General features: G+C 33.2%; 1 protein-coding gene across 2 annotated transcripts in view; it reads right to left on the reverse strand.

Moving 5' to 3' along the window:
- The window catches only part of LOC141399255 (uncharacterized), a 117149-nt gene extending 115452 nt beyond the window's left edge, over positions 1–1697 (reverse strand). The window contains exons 1-2 of one of the 2 annotated variants that reach the window (XM_073977664.1): positions 1012–1462; positions 581–761 (exon numbers count right to left, since the gene is read on the reverse strand). The gene's annotated coding sequence lies outside the window, so the exon portion shown is untranslated. Of the gene's footprint in view, positions 1–580 lie in introns of both variants that reach the window. The other variant, XM_073977663.1, reaches the window with a different exon arrangement.
- Between the last annotated feature and the right edge of the window lie 15103 nt (positions 1698–16800).

Consider the following 16800-nt stretch of genomic DNA (forward strand, 5'->3'; position numbering starts at 1 on the left):
ACAGGAAAAATGACTACAAGAAAAATATGTTTAAACCCACAACTACAAGAAAAATATTTTTAAAAATCCACGACTACAGGAATAATATTTAAAACAATCAACTTATACAATTTTCGCTTTATTTATTCATTTAAGATGTTTGTCGCGCCATTGACAACGATTTTATCACCGCCTTGTAATTTTGTTGCATTAAATTTAATAACCAACTTTCGCTTTTGAAAGATCGCTATTAGCCAATAAGATTGAGTAGAAACATCAAGCAAAAATTCCAAATTCTTTCCAAAAAAAGGTAATTTGTCTACCTACTTCTTAACCAAAAGAAAGATTACTTATTTCCTTTCTTTGCCACCGTTTTCTTCTTCTAGAAAGAAAACAAAATCTCTTTCATCTTCCGGTATTATTTAATTTTATCATTATTGTATTATCTTCTTCTTCAGAGGTACACATGTCGGTTTTTCTGTACATTGACCACTAACAAATGTACAAAACAACGACAACAATAAACTTCCTACGGTCATAAAAAAAGTTCATAATAAAAGTTCAAATGCCATAGCAGACAGTGGTTGGTTGGCTAACTTACCACATCTAGGCAAAAAAGTCGTTTATAAAATGGCCCAACAAGAAGCGATTACAGCAGGCAGGGTAAAATGTTGAATGGTAGCATCCAAACGGCTTTGTTGGGTAGGTCGTTTTATTTGTTTGTTTTTTTTTATAGCCTTTTGCTCAATTCACTGTTTGTTTGTATCTTTTTTCTTACTCTTCTTGAAATGAAATGAAAAACTTAAGAAACAAGCACTTTACGAGTTTTCTTTACAACACACACATACACTGAAGCAGAAAGGCATGTCCATGCACACACATTCGCAAAATGCACTTTTACAAATTCAGGTGGGCACTACAGTTTTACTATTTGTTTTCTTCTTTTTTTGCAAAAAGAGAAAATTAAAAGCAGTTTGGCTTTATTTTTTAATTCTTTATTAAGTTGTTTATTATTATTTTTTATTCCTTTACATTTCCATTATTGACCATTAAAAACAAAGGGAATTTGCATTTGACGAGTGGCAGAATTCCACAAAATACAACTGCAAAAATAGTTTTGCCTTTAATAGTGTTGTATTTGTTTAGTATCCGTGCACAATTTTGTTTGGTTTTGCTTCTAATAACAATGTTGTTGCATAGTAATATTTGATTTTATTTATTTTTTATTATTTATTTATTATTCTTGTTCTATTCGTTACAACACTATTTAATTTGCAATTTGTTCCCCATCACTCTCTAACTAAACACAAACAAAACAAATTATTCTCTTCAAACACCGCACTTGTTCTATGTTTTAGTAAAGTCAATAACTTATTTGTTTTTCTTTTATTTCTTGTTTTCCCGCCTAGTTAAACATTTAAATAAAAGAAGTTTAATCCGCGCTTTTTGTGTTGTCCATTCGAAGTTTAATCCAACAATGTTCAATGTTTGTTCAACTTGCAACTCCCATTGAGGTTACAAAATTCCACAACTGTCAATGGAGAGTACACTTCTCACTTTCTCTTCTCAAGTGTTTTTGTTTACTTCAAAAATTAAAACTGTTCTCAGAGACAACGGACTGTTAAATTGAATAACAGCTGTCTGTAGTAAAGGGAAACAAATGTAGATGGCGACTCTGTTGATGTTTATTTCATATAGGCCCATTATTACATACTTTCCTATTTTATTAAAAATAAAAAAAGAAAATGACCCTCAAAAAAAAATTTTTTTTTTCATTTTGCAACTTGGTTCTCCAAAAAACAAAACAAATTACTTGTTTATTTCCACAAAAAGCATTGTTTTCAATTTGCACAAACATATACCACCGCTTAGCCTCAATAAATATGTATATTCTTTCTCATGATGGAATCTATCAAATAAAACGCTTGCCCTTTAATTTTGCCACCATTTAATTTAAATGCAAGCATTTTATTTGAGAGATTCCATCATGAGAAAGAATATATTTATTGAGGCTAAGAGACAAATTACTTTCTAGTTTTAAGTGCATTTCTAAATAAAATACTCCACTCGATTTCAACTGCCATTTTTTAAACGTCAAATGAAATCCAATGGATTTCAGATGAGTTTTCATTTGACGTATACACAAAGGAATTGACAGTTGTAATTGTAAACCAAGCATTAATTTTTTTAAATTATTTTTTATTTTTAACTATTTATTAAATACTTTTTTTGACCACTGAGAACAAAATTATAGTCAATTTAGGCCGAAAATTTAGATAAAAACTTTAAAATGCCTGAAATCGTGTAGTACCTTTATATAAAGGTTATACCAAAACCTGGTCCAACAATATTTGGTGGGGAAGTTTCTGTACCATTGGGAACTCCAAGTTACAGCCAATTCTGGCTAAAAATGAAGATAAAATCCATAAAACACTTGAAATCGGGTGGTACCACCATATGGGGCTATACCAAAACCTGGACCTATGTCAAAAATTTTTGGTGGAGAAGTTTCTGTACCATTGGGGACTCCAAATGCCAAGTTACAGCCAATTCGGCCTAAAAATGAAGATAAAATCCTCATAATACTTGAAATCGGGTGGTAGCGCTATATGGGGGCTATACCAAAACCTGTACCTATGTCCATCATTTTTAGTGAGAAAGTTTCTGTACCAATGGGGGGTCCCATTGCCAAGTTACAGCCAATTCGGCCTAAAAATGAAGATAAAATCCTTATAATACTTGAAATCGGGTGGTACCGCTATAAGGGGGCTATACCAAAACCTGGACCAGTGTTCACAATTTTTTGTGGGGAAATGTCTGTATCATTGGAAATCGCAATTTCCAAATGACAGCTAATTCGGGCTAAAAATGAAGATAAAATTTTCAAAATTCCTGAAATCGGGTGGTACCGCTATATGGGGGCTATAGGAAAAAATTGGCCCATATTCATGTATTGTCATCCAAACTGCGTTAAACATTAGTTACTGGATTTGAACTAAATCGGGTGGTACCGCTGTATAGGAAAATGACTAGATTTGAAAAGCAACCTAACATAAATAAAACACCTTAAAAACACTGCAAAAGTGGACCAATATTGGTTTTGATTTCATATTCATGTATTGTCGTCCAAATCTGAAAAGTGTGCAAAGTATTAGTTCGATTCAAGGCATACTTAAACAAGGTAGAAGTGACAATCAGCTGTATTTTTACTTTTTTTGTAAATTTAGTTTTCAAAATGTAATAGGGTCTACTCATGAAATTTGAAACTTGAAATTTGCTACCATAAAATACTGCTTTTCATCCTAAACGTGTAATAAAATTACCTACGAGAGTTCTGAATGCTTTAAGTACAGTACACATTGTCAGCTTTGAATGACGATTTTTTGGAATTATCGATAACTCTCCAACCGTCCAGCAACCACAAAATATTTTGTGGTTGCATGATGAATGACAAAAATTAACGGCCACACTAGCAAGCAACAACAAAGCTGTCATTCAAAACTGACAATGTGTACCCAGCTTTACATTAAAATTTTGCTCTGTTCCAGAACCTACAAGAAGCTACTATTTTTTAATACGATAACATTTTTTTCCTTTATGATATCGGAAAAAATAGTAAAAATTAATAGATTATTGCAGTACTGGAACAGACCATTTGTTCTATTTTAGAGGATTTTCAAAATGCATTTAAGTTTTTCCTGAGATTTTTTTTCTGTCATAGTTGAGTTTGTTCAACTTACAGAAAGTATACGCTCGACGTATTTCGATAGTTCCCATAAGAATACATGTGTTCTACTTTTTTCACCACACACGCCCTGGGAATACGGACGTATTTAAGCATAGCGGTAACTTTTTAATAGAGTTGGGCAATTGAACGACCTAGTTCACAATCTAGTTCATTGGACACCGGTTGTTTGTATGAACAAAATACATATACTTAATATCTCACGTTAGTTTGTATGATGTTACTCATACGTTTTTGAACTAGGACAGTGAACTAGGTCGTTCAATTGCCCAGTTATTGTTGCTGTGTTCCAGAACCTGCATGAAGCTACTATTTTTTACTACGATAACATTTTTTCCTTTATGTTATCGGAAAAAATAGTAAAAATTAGTAGATTCTTGCAGTACTGGAACAGACCATATAGTATGTACATATATGAAGTCTCATCTGTCAACAAGTGAAAAGACCTTCTCTTGGAAGGTGTAAATTTTTGAGCCTATATTTTTGGATACTTTTTAAATTAATTTTTTTTAAAGTTAAAAAAAGAAAAAGAAAAGTTAAAAAAAGAAGAAAAGAAAAGAAAATTTTGGAGTAGGAACTCTTCTTATGAATATTGTAAAACTAATTGGCCTTCAGGCTTACTTTACAAAATGTTTCAATAAATAAATAAAAAAACAAGTAAGAAAAGCGTTAAGTTCGGTCGGGCCGAACTTTTTATACCCTCCACCACAAATTTCAGCCATTTCGGTGGATTAATGTGGCCACTACCTTCAAAATACCGAAATTCGGAAGGTACCGTTCTATGGGGGCTATATGATAGCGTGGACCTATACCTACAAATTTTTGGGGGAAAGTTTTATACGCCTAAAGTAGGCTAAATACCAAATTTCAGCCATATCGGTGTGATAATAAGGCTAAAACGTTCAAAATATCGAAAATCGGGAGATATTGTATTATGGGGGCTATATCAACACGTGGACCTATATAAACATTTTATGGTAGAAATGTTTCTTAGCCTCTGGAAACACAAAATACAAAGTTACAACCGATTCTTTGGTCAAATGGGTCTAATACATTCAAAATATATTAAAATAACGCGTACTTTATAAGGGGTCTTATGTGGGGACTATACCAAAACGTGGACCTATATAACCCAACTTTGGTAGGAATGTTTTCTGGCCTCTGAAGACACAAAATACCAAATTACAACCAATTCTGTGGTCAAATGGGTCTAATACATTCAAAATATATTAAAATGACGCGTACTTTATATGGGGCCTTATATGGGGGCTATACCAAAACGTGGACCTATATAACCCAACTTTGGTAGGAATATTTTTTGGCCTCTGGAGACACAAAGTACCAAATTACAACCAATTCGGTGGTAAAATGGGCCAAATATCTTAAAAATTCCTTAAAACGACGGCGCGTCACGCGTCATTTTGTATGGGGGCTATACGAAAGCGTGGACCTACATAGCCCGCTTTCAATACCAAAAGTCCTACGTAAATATAACATATTTTCCCAAAATTTCATCAACCTACGTCAATCCGTTCGGACGCTAGAGTGATTTCCACAGACGGACAGACGGACAGACAGACAGACGGACAGACGGACGGACATGGCTATATCGATGTAGAATTGCACGCTGATCAAGAATATATATACTTTGTGGGGTCTACAATGATTATTTCGAGTAGTTACAAACGTAGTGACAAACTTAATATACCCCCATCCTATGGTGGAGGGTATAATAAAAAAATTTAAAAAGTAATCATGGTGAATTATTGCCAATATACAGTCAGGGACAAAAGTTTACATACACCCCCTAAATCTCGGGTATTAGGGTTGGTAGTGATTTTCATGAAATTCCAAGTATGCAGTTTTATTTCTTCTCAATAATAATCAATATTTAATAGAACAAAAGTATGTTCCATAAAACAAACAACGGTAAATTTTACAAAAACCTAAAAATGATGGGGACAAAAGTTTACATACACCCCAAGGAAGTATGCGTATTGCCGTGCAATTTATGGAATTAACAGCAACATTTATACATTTTATTGTTTTGGCGAATGCCTCTGGGTGTTTGAGATACATATATTTTAGAGAAAAGAAAATAATTTTTGGGGGTCAAATGCCGTTATTTAAAGTCAAACTTCTTGTACAGCTTGTTAAAGCCGACACTCGCTTAATTCTTTGCGTTTTTAGGTAATGCACTTTTAAAAAAACCACAAAATTAGTGTCAGATTGCAAATTTTGAGACCCTATAAAGCTTTGGAGTTGTTCTTGTGCAAAATATTGCTTCTTGACCGTCGATAAATGCCCGCTTTTCATCAGATTTCTCAGGAAATTAATAGGTTCCGCGGAATTCTTGGTGCAAATTACATATAGAAGGCCTTGAAATGCCTTGTAATATGGTCTGATACAATCCTCTGGCATCAATTGAATCAGAAATAAAACTGCTTACTTGGAATTTCATAAAAATCACTACTAACCCTAATACCCGGGATTTAGGGGGTGTATGTAAACTTTTCTCCCTGACTGTATGTAACCGTTTCACAAAATATAAAGAAGATGATTTAGAACACATTTCTGTTTGATAGTACGGCTAAAATCCTGAAAACCCCTAAAACCAGAAGGGCCGTTCTACTGAGGCTATATAAAACAAACCAGTGCTGACACGTTTCTAGAGGTAAGTTTAGTAGCCTCAAAGAAGACTAAAAAAAGTATTAAATTACAAACATTTCTTCAATAATTTTTCGCTCGAAAATAATAAAATATATCAATGAAACAGCAAATAAATCAAATTTTTTTACTTCTGCACATATGTATACAGTATGCAAAGTTCATATTCGTACACCCCTAAAAAATTAATAAAATCGTTATTAATTCCATATTTTATGTGCAAATATGAAATAATTGATATGAATTACCATAACGAAGAAAGACTTACGAATAGCAAAACAAATTTTTAATTTATTCCGTCATTTAGGTATAGATGGTGCCTGTGTGGGTGGCAAAATTCGTATTCGTACACCTATACGCACTATATATTTGGAGTTTTTAAGGTTTTTCAAAGCAAAATACCGCAAATTTTTGTTCTTTTCTTCTTTTGGGATGCCTCTGCTATAGAAATATTTAAAAATAAAGGTAATTTTATTAAAAATTTTGCTTGAATAAGAAGTCGGACGAATATTTGAAATACTTAAGAAAAATGTGCTAGATATGATTTACTATTGCAATTTATTCCCGAATTTTGGACAAAAATAGTAAATAGCCGTCCTTCTGTAACAATATTCGAGGTCTAATATGAAAATAAATGTTGTCAGCGTTTGGAAATGGAAAGAAACGTAATCCGGGCTTAGGTAAAGTAAACACATTTTTGGTTTTTACTTGGTAAAAGTCGCAAGTTTCGTTTAATATTTGACATAAAATGTATTGAAGTTTTAGAATACGGTTTTGGAAATCATTTTATGTCGAAAACTGTGAGAAATTATAAAGAAAAATGAATCTGTACAAGTTTTCATACTGTCTGTGTACGACTGAAATTCTATGCTTACTATGAACGAGGGTTATGGCTGCCAAAATTGCGAAAATAATGGTTTTTACTTCTTGAAGATTGTATTTCTTTACCGAATGATCCAAAATGAGCACAAAAATGTCAAAAGAATGAAGTAAATTGTCCAGGAAAGAGCGTGGGGTAACCTTTAGAAGAAATGAATTATTTTCGGGGAAATTTTATTCCTCGAAAATTCATTATTCCCCGTAATTTCCGATATGTCTTGACATAAAATGATCTTCGAAACCGTATTCTAAAATTTCAATACATTTAATGTCAAATATAAAACGAAACTTGAGATTTTCACCAAATAAAAACCAAAACTGTGTTTACTTTACCTAAGTCCGGAGTACATTTCTTTGCATTTGCAAACGCGGACAACATTTATTTTCATATTAGACCTCGAATATTGTTACAGAAGGACTGCTATTAGCTATTTTCGTCTAAAATTCGGGAATAAATTGCAATACAGTAATTTCTGATTACCTGCATTATTCATACCTGCATTTTGGCGTTACCTGACCAAAAATCTGTTTATATGCAACTATTCTCTAGATTCCGTTCAATGTATTATGTTTTAGTGCACATTCAATAGCTGCATTTTCAGCATAGCTGCATCAAAATTTAGGTGATTTTACTTCAATTTGGTTGTAAAATTTACATACAGTTTGTCAAGTAATTGTTTTCGAACAAGAAAACTAAAATTTTTCTGTACTAATTAATGAAAAAATTACTGATAATTGTGATAAAAATGTCGGGTTTCTTGCAAAAATTAGTTGGACGACTTATTTAAGATAAGATAGGATGTATAAATAAAAAATTAACCCACGTAGTCCAACAAAAAATAACGAAAAGCAATAACTACATGTAATGCAAGTTGTCAAATAAATGTTTTCGAAATGTAATGGAGGTTCCAATATACCCCATATTTTCGGTAAATACTTGAAAATCAGGACAATTTATGAATTTTATTTTTAACAGGGAGTAACTACTAACATGTATCAACAATATTAGTGATCGAATATCCGTACTAGGAGGGTTACCATATGGACCAAGGGAGTACCAGGTCATATTACATGTAAACAGGGTCCTGTAGGTTTCAAACCGGGAATATTCGAAAACTAAGACGTTTTATGAGTTTCTTTAGTTCACTAGGACGGATTGTCATCAACTAAAATAAATATTACCTTCAGAATAATTAAATCAGGAGGGTTGCCAGATGTACGAAAAAGGTACCAGGTTATATAAACAGTAAACGAGACCACCTGTGTCTCAAAACAGGGCACCGAAGTTCGTTGTTTCACTTAATATTAATTAAGAGGTAATAACATTTCACAAAACTATCGGAAATATCGCATTAAGAGACTAATATTGCTTAGAAATGTATGGGGTATAGATTTCGACAATTTTCAGAAATGCCTACTACGACCTATTGGAATCATTTCGTGTACTCTGCAATACTACTCAGCATATTTTTTAAGAGAAAAATAATGCTGACGGCAAAATAGTGCTTCAATTTTACCATGGAAGCCAAAAAACTTAGAGAATTCCTCTGAACTGGCTCTAAACAGTGGACATCGGATGTCCATTATAAAATCAGTATAGACTAACAATATCTTGCATATGTATTTCTAAGCGATATTTGTACTTTTATGTCATATTTTGATTTGTTTTAGAGAATTGTTTCTTCCATTAATTCAATTTGAGTTAAATAAACAAATCTTAAGCCCTGGTTATGGATTCAGGTGGTCTCATTTACTGTTTATATAACCTGGTACCTTTTTCGTACATCTGGCAACCCTCCTGATTTAATTATTCTGAAGGTAATATTTATTTTAGTTGATGACAATCCGTCCTAGTGAACTAAAGAAACTCATAAAACGTCTTAGTTTTCAAATATTCCCGGTTTGAAACCTACAGGACCCTGTTTACATGTAATATGACCTGGTACTCCCTTGGTCCATATGGTAACCCTCCTAGTACGGATATTGGATGACTAATATTGTTGATAATTGTTAGTAGTTACTCCCTGTTAAAAATAAAATTCACAAATTGTCCTGATTTTCAAGTATTTACCGAAAATATGGGGTATATTGGAACCTCCATTACATTTCGAAAACATTTATTTGACAACTTGCATTACATGTAGTTATTGCTTTTCGTTATTTTTTGTTGGACTACGTGGGTTAATTTTTTATTTATACATCCTATCTTGTCTTAAATAAGTCGTCCAACTAATTTTTGCAAAAAACCGGACATTTTTATCACAATTATCAGTAATTTTTTCATTAATTAATACAGAAAAATGTTAGTTTTCTTGATTCGAAAACAATTACTTGACAAACTGTATATCTGCACAAGAAAAATTTTTAAATTTTTTGCGACCTCAAAACAAGGGTGAAATTCAACCACTCTGATTTTGTACTGATAAGAAGTGTGCAAAACAAATTCAACACAAGAAAAGATAATGAATTATGAAAAATTGTAACGTTTTCTCTCCCGAACTTGAAATGTCTCTCACTTTATTATTTCAACATTGCTTATAGCTGCACATCATATGCACCTAAGTAATATTGAAGATATCGGCCTTGTTGGGCAGTTAAGTGAATTTAAGCTTCCTGCATTTTGGGGATTGCTGCACAAGAAGTCGTGCAATTTTTGATTGTGCAGGTAAGCAAAAAATACTGTATTATTTAAACATTCTGAAGGATTATTTGGAATTTAGGCGCTTAAAAAATGGGATTTGGGACAACATTACAATTTTATCAATATACATATGAGCCGAGCACAAATCACATACAGTTAGGCAAGAAATGTATTGCAAAAACCAAAATTGTAGAAAATTTCATATTAATTGTTCGTTTATGGCAACAAATTATAAAAAAACTATACGGTTTTTTGTGCAAATCTCTTGCTATAGGTCCTTACAACAATATTCCATCAAAATATGCCAAGGTTATTTGCGATTTATAACAAATACGGTCAAAAATAAGAATTAACTACTACTTGGGGGGTGACAATAAAAGTATTGCAACGGGAAAATCAGTACTATAAAACTATAAAAATTTTGCGGTCATTATGCATTTTTATGACTTTTTCGGCTAATAATAGACTAACAGTATTGAATGCAATAAAGTTCAGTGATAAAAAATGTGTTCATGGAGGGTCTTCAGACAGGTAAAAAACGCATGGGACCATATTAACAATAAACAATGACGAATCGGCCACAGGCAAGTATGCCAAGAATGAATATTTGACTCAATATGTATTGTAGGATAATGGAACAATGCAAAACAGCCCGATTTTGGCCTTGAGAACATAGAAATACCTTTGGAAAGTATATGGAAAAAATTGACACCAGTGTAGTATTTTGAAACGGCCTAAGCCAGAGCACTATTTCGTCTCTAAATGGTATTGATATGATTTAATTTTTACTAAGTGGATAGATATTATCCTCTGCTATCATAATAAATCCAAAAAATTGCACCAAATCCAATAAATCCCATCAAATATGGAAATTAAACCGCAACTGGAGAAGCTGGAATACCGAATATTTGGGTACTATATTCTTTACCATGGAAAATAGTACGCAAAATTGCGTTCACGGATATAATACTGATTGGGAAGACATCCCCACTGACATCATTAAGAAATTTTTAAAAGCATTAGTCTGAAAGTCAGAAAAATCGATCCCGGAAGCTCAGACAGAGTCAACTACTACATTCCAAAGAACAGATAATGATATGTTAATCTTATTTGTGTAAATTGCCGATGTAATATAACAACACGAAACTCTTAAATTCATCGGGCCAACATCCTGATATCAACCCTCATAAAATGTTTGGGTCCAATTTAACAAAAAAACTCCAAAAACATACTCCAACGAAGGATCAAGATTTACTAAAAACTGGGGAACCAGTATCCTTAGAGTGGAACATACCGAGCCTTAATTTTTGGTTTAACTAAGCTCATTAATGCTCCAATGAATGTCTAAAGTGGATAGACAACTCATTGAGGAACACATTTTTGGTAATTCTCGAAGAAACCATCGATTTTGTAATTTTTGCAATACTTTTATTGTCACCCCCAAATAGTAGTTAATTCTTATTTTTGACCCTATTTGTTATAAATCGTAAATAACCTTTGCATATTTTGACGGAATATTGTTGTAAGGACCTTTAGCAAGAGATTTGCACAAAAAGCCGTATAGTTTTTACATAATTTGTTTTCATAAACAAACAATTAATATGAAATTTTCTACAATTTTGGTTTTTGCAATACATTTCTTGCCTAACTGTATTTTTCCAAAAGTGATTCCAACACCTCCCCGATCCCCGGATTTGAATCCTATAGATAATTTATGGAGTATTTTGGAGACAAATATAAAAAATCGTAACATCTAAAGTATAGGAATCCTGAAATATGCCTTGCAAGAAGAATAGGGAAAAATTCCGATATCTTGCCCCGAAAACTTAAGTACAATACACATTGTCAGTTTTGAATGACGATTATTTGCAATTATCGAAACATAAAGAAAATTCCCTTCATTTTTGTTTCCTTGTTTTCACGAAAATTTGAACCGAAAACACATAAAATATACCTTAAATGAATAGGAAAATCAATAGATTTTCCTTCAAATGTTTCTTCTATATTTAACTACACATTTCATTCATTTTTTCCATAAATTCTGAATAATAATTTTGTATTTTCAATATATTTTTATATGTTTCTATTTTCAAAATTAAAGAGAGAGAGAGACATGTCAAAACAATGTTTGTGTATACAGACTTTCAGTTATTTCTTTCCTTTTTGTTTCTATTTTTTTACACGATTTTGAACTAATGGACAAGAAATGTGTGTTGAATTAAGAAGGAAAAACAACCATCTTCCTTCTGCATCTATGTATATAAAATGTTTAGTTCATTAAGCTTCATTCATCTGTTTCCTTTTTTCTAAAAATTTTTGTGTTTTCAACAAATTTTTCAATTTTGAATTTGGACATGTCATAATTAATTTTTTCGATAAATTCTCTAATTTGTTAGGGATGGGACATACTTATTCGTCATTCAGAGAGTATTTCTAATCGAACAACGTAGAAAAATCGTCGTTCGTTCATAGAATTTTGTGTGGGGAAATAAGTAATTTATTCGTAGTTATGGGTCGAACAACGAATAGAGAACGAACGACGCACCGTGGAAACGGGCTATAAAACCTGTAAAGGATAACAAAGGTACCATACCAAGTGTTAAACTCCTAAGAAATCCTTTTGGTTTCATAAAACTTTTAGAGTGGATACTTTTCACTTTGAGGTAGAAATTGATGTTGTTTAAGTCCCAAGTCCCAATTTACATTGGGCGAGTTTACTTGCGGCAATTGTCATTTTGTAGGAGAGAGAGGTGAGGCATATGGTAACCCTTTGCCTCTCAGCACCCTCTCTCACCTACAAACTGACAATTGCCGCAAGTAAAATCGCCTAATGTAAATTTTAATCAACGATTGTAGACAATTGACGTGCCCCACGGTTTTATTTTAGTCTAGTCTATGCATATGTTTATAATTCCCACGACTGTATCTATTTTATTATTTTTTGGTTTTTAGTACATTTATCTTAAACATTGCAATGTATGTTTAACATAAAACCGTTTAACATAAAAAGTTTTTTTACCTATTTTTATTTTATTTTACAATATTTAAGTTAAGACACTAATGTAACAATATAACAAGTAAAAAAGCATTAAGTTCGGCCGGGCCGAACTTTTCATACCCTCCACCATAAAATATTCATTCCTGTCCCCAACTTTAAGTGAGTACGTTAAAATGTCAGATAATGTACATAAAATGCTTCATTCGGGAGGCCCTTTTTTATGGTGCCTTGACAATTTTTGGTGGGCTAGAAATTGGGAGGTACTGTTATATAGGGGTTATAATAAAACATGGGCCTATGATGACAGTTTTTGATGGGAGCCTTTAATATCAAATAACTCCTAATTCGGTTAAAAATTGTAGCTAGAATCTTCAAAATACCGAAAATCGGTACAAATGTCATTAACAGCTAGTTCGGAGGTATGTGGGCTATACGAAAATATGAACTTAAATGAACAATTTTTGTTGACTTTTAAATTTCAAATTACAGAAAGTTCGTCCAAAAAATAAAGCTAAGGTACGGAAAATCGGGAGGTTTGTTTTGGGGCTATACAACAACATGGACCTACGTTCGCTTAAACATTTTAAGTAAAATCCTCAAAGTACCGAAAATAGGGAAGTATCGTTATATTGGGGCTATGTTGAAAATTGTTGATGCAGATGTGTGGTGACCACTACAACCTTCAAATGTCAAATTACAGTTAGTTCTGTTAAAAATTGTAGCTAAAATTGCCAAATTACTGAAAATTGGGAGGTACCGTTACATGGGAGCTATATCCGAACATGGATCATGTTGACAATTTTTGATAGAGAGGTGTTGTGACCACTAAGAACTTCAAATGTCAAATTACTGCTTGTTCGGTTTAATATTGTAGCTAAAATCATCAAATTACTGAAAATCGGGAGGTACCGTTATATTGGGGCTTTCTTGACAATTTTTGGTGGAGGTGTGGTGACCACTAAGAATTTCAAACGTCAAATGTTCAAATTACAGATAATTCGGTTAAAACTTGTTGGTAAAATTCTCAAAATACCTGAAATCGGGCGGTAACGTTATATGGGGGCTATTCCAAAACATGGACCTATGTCCACTAGTTATATAAGTTTATTGACATTTAAGAACCCTAAATGTCAATTGATAGCTAAATCGGTCTGAAAATGTAGATAAAAACGTCAAAATGCCGTAAATCGGGGGTACCGTTATATGGGGGCTATACCAAAACTTGGACCTAGGTCCACAACTTTTGTTATATAAGTTAAGTTACACTTAAGAACCCTAAATGTCAAATTATAGCTATATCGGTCTGAAAATGTAGCTAAAAACGTCAAAATACCGTAAATCGGGGGTACCGTTATATGGGGGCTATACCAAAACGTGGACCTCTATGTCCACAAGTTTTGTCACATAAGTTTATTGACATTTAAGAACTTTAAATGTCAAATTACAGCTAAATCGGTCTGAAAATGTAGCTAAACCCGTCAAAATACCGTAAATCGGGGGCACCGTTATATGGGGGCTATTCCAATACGTGGACCTATGTCCACAACTTTTGTTATATAAGTTTATTGACTTTCAAGAACCCTAAATGTCAAATTATAGCTAAATCGGTCTGAAAATGTAGCTAAACCCGTCAAAATACCGTAAATTGGGGGCACCGTTATATGGGGGCTATACCAATATGTGGACCTATGTCCACCACTTTTGTTATATAAGTTTATTGACTTTTAAGAACCCCAAATGTCAAATTATAGCTACATCGGTCTGAAAATGTAGCTAAAAACGTCAAAATACCGCAAATCGGGGGGTACCGTTATATGGGGACTATACCGAAACGTGGACCTATGTCCACAACTTCTAATTTATAAGTTTATTAACACTTAAGAACCCTAAATGTCAAATTATAGCTACATCGGTCTGAAAATGTAGCTAAAAACGTCAAAATACCTGAAATCGGGCGGTAACGTTATATGGGGGCTATTCCAAAACATGGACCTATGTCCACTAGTTATATAAGTTTATTGACATTTAAGAACCCTAAATGTCAATTGATAGCTAAATCGGTCTGAAAATGTAGATAAAAACGTCAAAATGCCGTAAATCGGGGGTACCGTTATATGGGGGCTATACCAAAACTTGGACCTAGGTCCACAACTTTTGTTATATAAGTTAAGTTACACTTAAGAACCCTAAATGTCAAATTATAGCTATATCGGTCTGAAAATGTAGCTAAAAACGTCAAAATACCGTAAATCGGGGGGTACCGTTATATGGGGGCTATACCAAAACGTGGACCTATGTCCACAAGTTTTGTCACATAAGTTTATTGACATTTAAGAACTTTAAATGTCAAATTATAGCTAAATCGGTCTGAAAATGTAGCTAAACCCGTCAAAATACCGTAAATTGGGGGCACCGTTATATGGGGGCTATACCAATATGTGGACCTATGTCCACCACTTTTGTTATATAAGTTTATTGACTTTTAAGAACCCCAAATGTCAAATTATAGCTACATCGGTCTGAAAATGTAGCTAAAAACGTCAAAATACCGCAAATCGGGGGGTACCGTTATATGGGGACTATACCGAAACGTGGACCTATGTCCACAACTTCTAATTTATAAGTTTATTAACACTTAAGAACCCTAAATGTCAAATTATAGCTACATCGGTCTGATAATGTAGCTAAAAACGTCAAAATACCGTATATCGGGGGGTACCGTTATATGGGGGCTATACCAAAACGTGGACCTATGTCCACAACTTTTGTTATATATGTTTGTTGACACTTAAGAACCCTAAATGTCAAATTATAGCCAAATCGGTCTGAAAATGTAGCTAAAAACGTCAAAATACCGTAAATCGGGGGGTACAGTTATATGGGGGCTATACCAAAACGTGGACCGATATAGCCCATCATCGAACTTGACCTGCCTGCAAACAAAAGACGCATTTTCCCAAAATTTCAGCGTCCTATCTCTATTTTTGTGGATGCTAGAGTGATTACCACAGACGGACGGACGGACGTGCTCAGATCGACTTAGAATTTTACCCTGATCAAGAATATATATACTTTATAGGGTCGCAAATGAGTATTTCAATGCGTTACAAACGGAAAAACAAACTTAATATACCCTCCATACTATGGTGGAGGGTATAAAAAAGAATGAAATTGCTATCGTTAATTAACTCTTAGAAATCGCAGTTTTAATGAAAGTGAAGTGGATACTTTTGACTGTGATTCACTGTACCTTTTTATGGTAATTAGGACCAACTGATGTCAAAAATCTACTCAAAAAGTTCCTATTTTTTGATTTCCCGGAAAATGGTGTTCGAAATTTCGAACACTACAATATGCAAAGTTCATACATACATCTTATCCTTAATTCCTTCGATAAAAACATGATTTCCTACACCGGAAGCACTCATACAACGCCATACCACAATAGAGTATCCTCTGTGCTTTACTGTTGAAATTCTGTGTTTAGGGTCCAAGGCGGTATTTGCCCTATGACATACCTTAATTGGTCCATATGACCAAAACTGGTTAAAGTTGTCTTCATTGCTTTAATTGGCAGCCTGTTTTGGTCATATGGACCAATTAAGTGAGTGCCAATACAGTCAGTGTCAAAAATATTCGGTTGTCAATTTCGCCTATAATAACACCACAGTTTTGTAACTTTTGTTAAATATTTTGGCAAAAAAACCGGTCAATACCGAAATTTTTCTGCAATATGAGTATAAATTTCAATAATTGCGAACAGAATCTTTGTTCCTGTGTGCAAAAATATTATATTTCATAGCAAATTATTACAATTTAGGGCTAAGGAAAAACGCTATCCTTGAAAAGAGAAAACTCTTTATATTTCTTTATAAAAACGTCAGAAATAAA

This window comes from Musca autumnalis, unplaced genomic scaffold (genome assembly GCF_047663935.1).
Source record: "Musca autumnalis isolate F117 unplaced genomic scaffold, ASM4766393v1 scaffold_3, whole genome shotgun sequence".
NCBI lineage: Eukaryota > Metazoa > Arthropoda > Insecta > Diptera > Muscidae > Musca > Musca autumnalis.